Source organism: Oreochromis aureus, linkage group 3, assembly GCF_013358895.1.
Source record: "Oreochromis aureus strain Israel breed Guangdong linkage group 3, ZZ_aureus, whole genome shotgun sequence".
Classification (NCBI taxonomy): Eukaryota; Metazoa; Chordata; class Actinopteri; order Cichliformes; family Cichlidae; genus Oreochromis; species Oreochromis aureus.
The window spans coordinates 102,479,134-102,485,744 of record NC_052944.1 but is presented as its reverse complement, the minus strand read 5'-3'; the positions used below and the strand labels follow the sequence as shown (position 1 = coordinate 102,485,744).

Genomic DNA, 6,611 nt, shown 5'->3' with positions numbered 1-6,611 from the left:
CTGAAAAATGTGGTAACTTCTACCTTCCTTTAGCATGTCCAGAAGTCAAACTTTTTGGTGCCATAGTTAGCGTCTTCCTCAGCCTTTTGGGAGCTACCGCAGGAGCCTCTGACGGTGCAAAAGGTTTCGTCGACATTGTTGTGTTTGTGGGGAGAAAACTTACAAACATACAGCACTGCTAGCGATCGAGGATTTATGTAAATTTGACAAGCTGAACTCGTTCTGCACTGGACAGGAGACACGGCTCAAGGTTGATTGATAATGGTCTGCTGCAAATATTTTTCAATAATAACTTTTACAAATATTTCTTACAGCTCTAATGTGCAGCTGTCAGCTTACAAATAAACCGCAGCACAGAGCGCTCAAACACATCCATTCATTCACTTCTTCATAGATCTTTATCATCCATTCATGTGCTCATGTTTGTGACTGATGAAGGCGGCATTGATTGGTCCATTTTGTGTGGAAGAAGAGAGAAATAGCAAATCAAAGGCCCCCTTTATGTGAGTGTGGACAGAGACTGAAGCTGAGTGAACACAAAGTTTTCCCCACATTGTCACAGCTGTCATCTCTGACTGCAGGTTTAGCTTTCATCAAGCCAGCTAACACAAAGAAAGCCTGCTTATGATCAAGCTGCTTCACTGTTAAGCTCCTGTACAATTAAACAATTATACTAAAATTCATATACTGAAAAATGTTTCCACTGCTGACTTCAGGGAGCATCTCGTCTTCTGAAGAATTAATCATGTAAAGTATGTCGTCGTGTACCTGAGCTGTGAGATATAAGGCAGACACTGCAGCAAACTCCTCACTTCACTCTCTTCATGTGAGCAGCCTGTCAGCTCCACTTGTTTCTTCTCTGGTTGGAGTTTCAGCACCTCCAGGAGGATGGAGGTCTTTCTCTCTGAGAGCTTTATGGACCAGACTGCAGGAGCTGACTGGAAAACTGACTGTAATGATGGAAGGACACTCAGACCTGTTTTAGTCTCACAGTCCTTCACATGGGAGTACAGATCCAACAGGAAGTCACTCTGATATTGCTTCAGATCATCATCCATGTGTCTCTCATGAAAAGGAATGTTTGATATGTGCACACTGATGCTAACAGCTCCAGGATCTTCTCTCCTGTCTGCTCTCTCTGCTGCTGCACAGAACAGACTCACAAAGAACCTGACTGCTTTACGACGAAGTGACCTCAGAGGAAGAACACTGGAACAACAAGAAGGAAACATTCAGTGATGATTTGATGTGAGCTGCATAAAACAGCCACACACTGCTGATGGACTCCATCTGGTCCATGTTTCCTGTACATAATGACGCTCCATGTTAAATATAACATAAAAGAGGGAAACATATCATCTCAGTTACAGCACTTAACTAATTTATTAGTCCTAAAACAAGAAAACAAATATTTTAGAAATTTGTCAAAATTCCACTTTTAAAAGCTTCTTTAAATCAAGAAGAGACTGTAAAAACTTTATTTGAATTTAAGCTTAAATTAATAGAAAAGTTGTTTTCTGCTTTCTTTGTAAAGTAACTATATACTCTGTGTATACTGCATGTGGTGAACGCATGTTCTCCATCAAAACTGTTCACTAAGCTTCTGAATACAATCTGACTTACCTGAGCTGTGAGATATAAGGCAGACACTGCAGGAAACTCCTCACTTCACTCTCTTCATGTGAGCAGCGTCTCAGCTCCACTTGTTTCTTCTCTGGTTGGAGTTTCAGCACCTCCAGGAGGATGGAGGTCTTTCTCTCTGAGAGATCTATGGACCAGACTGCAGGAGCTGACTGGAACACTGACTGTAATGATGGAAGGACACTCAGACCTGTTTTAGTCTCATAAGAGTACAGGTCCAGGAGGAAGTCACACCATTTCTCTTTAAGAGGACTGTTTCTGTATCTGCACACTGATGCTAACAGCTCCAGGATCTTCTCTCCTGTCTGCTGCTCTCTCTCTGCTGCTGCACAGAACAGACTCACAAAGATCTTCGTTCTGTCTTCATCTGATGTCTCAGCATCAACTCTGGAACAATAAGAAGGAAACATTCAGTGATGATTTGATGTGAGCTGCATTAAAACAACCACACACTGCTGACACACTTTGTAATGTTTGTGAGTTTCATCTGGATCTTTGTTGATTTTCAGTCTTCAGTAAAATAAAACTTTGATAAAAATCAGAGTCTATTTCTTTGGAAGTCAGCAAACTCATAAATTGAGCAGAGGATCAAATAATTATGTCACTGCTGTAAAAGGTAGAACACTGTGTGAGAACAGCTGTAATACAGTGTTGTATTATTCATGTGCGTCAGAGTATTTTGAGAGTACAGATTTTATACTTGCTATGGTCACTGAATCCTGGTATTTCTTGGTTTAATGCAGTAACATGTCTGTTTTCTACAGGCTAATGTTTGATATGACAGGAAATGCTGTTTGCGTTGGATTCTCTATGATGAAGGAGATGGCGAGCCACCTCTGAACCCGATCACCTCCTTAGCCTGAGCAGCTGCTCTGAGTTTTCACTGTGCCAGACGAGGAGGCCACGCCCCCTTTCCCAGCCTTTACCTGAGTTCACCTGTGAGAAAGCACAGCACCAAACAGCTTAGCTGCTGTGTTTCATTCAGGAGCACTTTGGAAGTGAACCTGACTGGACCCGTTTACTAAAACTGACTGACTACAAACCAGAGGAACCAACTACACAACTTCCAAACTCTTAAACATCCCAGAGACACTTTCCTGCATCATCAGGTGACTCCTTGTGATGAGGGAGCAGCTAAAGTAGCCTTGATCACTTCAATATCAACATCGTGTTCGTGGCGTTTACACTCGTCTGTGTGAAATATTCACTAGTGTTTGTGATCATTCACATTTGATTTGAAAGAAGAAGTTTCAGTACATTGAAGTTAAAGCTCTGAGTGGCTCCAGCTGCTCAGTGAGTCTCTTTCTCTCCTAAAGCCTCAAACAAACTCAGACTCTGGCCCTGCTCACATTTAATATTCTGCAAACCTTCAGTGAGTTATGTTTGCATTGTGTGATCAATATCTGTATGTTCTGTATCACTTTGTGCGTTTTCCTTTTCCTGTCATGAAGACAGCTCAGACCTGCTGGAGTCTCCAGGTCCTGCTGAGCTTTCAGTTTATGTGATAAATGCTTTGTCAGTCATAGATGGGCCTCACTTTAGACCAGCTCACACAACACACTTCACTAACAACCAGTAACTGTCTGAATTAACTCAGGAATATCTGTAACACATGTACAACTTTATAAAGTGTTCATCCATCATTGAAGAAGTATCAAACTGCTGTCATTAAACATGTTATATTTGAGCCTCTTCAGCAAAACTTCATCATGTGTATCCATGTTTATGATTGACATACTGAGGAGGAGCTTTATAAATGATGGAATAAGTTTTGACTCACACTCACTGATGCTGAAGAGTGTGCAGCTGTTATAAAGTGTTAGCAGCAAAACGCTAAACATCAACAATACAGAAACACACAGAGGGAAACAACAACATCTACAACAGCAGCTTCACCTGCTGCTCACATCACACACGTGGAAATCACATATTTACTAACATTTGATAATTAATTCATTTAGATTTAGATTTGTTTACTTTACACTGAAAGTTTGTAAAATTAGACTAAATTAATATTTTCTGGTTCAGAAAAGTTTTAAACACAAAGATTCACATGTTAGTGGCCACGTTGAGCCCCCTGTCAGTGTTTAGTTTCACCAGACTAGCTCTCTTTACCTGGCTATATCATCATGGTAACAGATGCTGAACACAGCCTGGTGTAGATCAGGTTATGTGCAGAGTGTCAGATTAAAATCAGCTGTAAGTGCCACATTTTCTCTGATTCTTTTATTTCCAGTCTGCTCTGAGCAGCGCAGTCTGTGAGCCACATGGTCACACAAGTTTCCATGTATGCAGCTGCTGATGCAGTGTGAAACAGATGTGGAGCCTAATCTGCTGCACATCTGTTTCACACATTACAACATCCATCAGTCTGTGTTTAGTCCATTTATCACAGAGAAGATCCACCAATAGCAGACAGGTCTGGCCCGGATCTGGCATCAAGCTGGCACCTCTGACTGGTGTCATGGCAGAGTGTATGTCAACCAGATGTGGGCCAGGTCAGGCAATGATGCACTATTTATGTTCTTATTTTCCTATTTTAGTTAGAAGACCCAAATGCCATGTTGCAATACTACACTGCTATGGTAGCCAATGTTTCAAATGCAGGTTTTTGAGTGTACACTTTATCCAAAACCTAGTGAGAGTTCACTCATGTTTACCACCGGGAGGCTGTAGCTCAGGAGGTACAGCAAGTGGTTCGATCCTTGGCTTCTCCAGTCTCCGTGTCAAGAGTGTGTGTGTGCGAATGTAGTTAGGAAGCACTCAGTGTAGAGAACGTGTGTGATTGGTTGAATGTAGCTTGTTGTATAGAGACCTTTGAGTAATCCAAGAGAGTAGAAAAGTGCTATTTAAGAATCAGTACATCCACTGTCTAAACAGGGTTTCGTCATGTTGCTTTTGTACTATTATGTTCAGGCACATGTTGTTATTACATGGCTTGATTAAGACACACATTAGGCTGACACCTGGAGCCAGAGCTGAGACTGTTCTGGGGCCAGCACAGGAGCACCAGTGAGTTTGCAACTGTTCTTGTGCTGGACCATGTGTGGCCCACATCTGGCAAACCACATCTGGGCCACCAAAGGGCCACCATTCTTTGCACCGTGTGGGCCAGATCCAGGCCATATCAATTTTGCTATGTGGGAACACTCTCTGCTACATGAGCTCAGTCACATGCTCACCTTCATTCATACAACTTACATCAACTTATTGAATTGAACATGAAATCAGCTCATTTCTACACCTATCAAAGATAATCCAATCCAACCTTTCTGATGAGAACATCTTTATTTTAGATCCTGTTGTCCTGTTTCAGCATTAAAAGTCATCTGATATTCATAGGAAATAACCACAAGTCAAAATCATCACTTTACAATTCATGGAGTTTCAAATATTTCCATCACTTGTTTTCACAGCACATCTTTTCTTACAGATTTGTGACTCGTGTGAAGAACATGTTATTTACCTGAGCTGTGAGATATAAGGCAGACACTGCAGCAAACTCCTCACTTCACTCTCTTCATGTGAGCAGCCTCTCAGCTCCACTTGTTTCTTCTCTGGTTGGAGTTTCAGCACCTCCAGGAGGATGGAGGTCTTTCTCTCTGAGAGGTCTATGGACCAGACTGCAGGAGCTGACTGGAAAACTGACTGTAATGATGGAAGGACACTCAGACCTGTTTTAGTCTCACAGTCCTTCACATGGGAGTACAGATCCAACAGGAAGTCACTCTGATATTGCTTCAGATCATCTTCATCCATGTGTCTCTCATGAAGAGGGAATGTTTGATATGTGCACACTGATGCTAACAGCTCCAGGATCTTCTCTCCTGTCTGCTGCTCTCTCTCTGCTGCTGCACAGAACAGACTCACAAAGATCCTGATTTCATCATCTTGAGTCTCCAAATAAACACTGGAACAATAAGAAGGAAACATTTAGTGATGATTTGATGTGAGCTGCATAAAACAGCCACACACTGCTGATGCACTTGTCCATGTGTGTCCTGTTTATAATGAAACAGCCAGTGTTGGTAAGGTTACTTTTAAAATGTATTCCACTACAGATTACAGATTACATGCCCCAAAATGTATTTTGTAACGTATTTCATTACAAAATCCTCAATGACAGTAACGTATTCTGAATACTATGGATTACTTAATATATTATCAAGATTTTACAACTACATTGTCTTATTGCATTGTGATTTATTACTATTACTGAAGGTTACTCACCATACCAATACCAACTAGATCTGAAATTTATTTCAAACCTAAAACCTTTAGTAAACAATTAAACAAATAAGAGTAAAAATGCAAGAATATACTTGTAGCAATAAAATAATCTTCTACCTCTTTTAAGCTCTGTCCACACCTATACAGCTTTTTCTATGTGTATGGGCCTTTTGTCCACACGTAAACGGCATTTTGAATCATCTAAAACTGAGATTTTTTAAACTCCTTCTTTGCATTTACGTGGACGAGGAATACGGGGTTCATCACATAACGTCAAAAGTTGTGCGTCTTTTTTTCACGTCACTTTTTCACGTCTTACTATTTGTGGTTTTACACACTTACACATGCAGTTACTGTCCCCCCATTTAGAAAGGCAGAGGCGTCATTATTTTATGTGTAAAGCGGTCCCTCGTTTATTGCGGCAGTTAGGTTCTAAAACTATCCCGCGATAGGTGACATCTGTACAGTAGTTATTATAGATGTTTGAAGCCCTCACTACAAGCTGTAGACACTTTCCTCAGACAGGTATGAACATTTTCACTCTTTTCTCGCTTGTTTAAACACAAAGTTCAAACCTTGTTAGAAAAATAAGTCCAGTATTATAGAATGAAACCAAAGATCAAACCCTGTTTTCAGATCATGGGAATAGAGCAGCTGCAGAGAATTCAACATTAATGCATCAATGGTACGGAAGTAGACGAAGCAAGAAGAATGAGTCAAGTTTGACTTCTCTGACTGTT

At 40.9% G+C, this 6,611-nt stretch overlaps 1 long non-coding RNA gene across 1 annotated transcript; it reads right to left on the bottom strand.

Moving 5' to 3' along the window:
- Positions 1–851: 851 nt before the first annotated feature.
- On the bottom strand, positions 852–5,170 carry LOC120438687. The gene is made up of 3 exons (XR_005612044.1): positions 5,108–5,170; positions 1,832–2,028; positions 852–976 (listed from the first exon to the last, which is right to left on the bottom strand). It is a non-coding gene; the product is annotated as an uncharacterized LOC120438687 (long non-coding RNA).
- Positions 5,171–6,611: the final 1,441 nt, after the last annotated feature.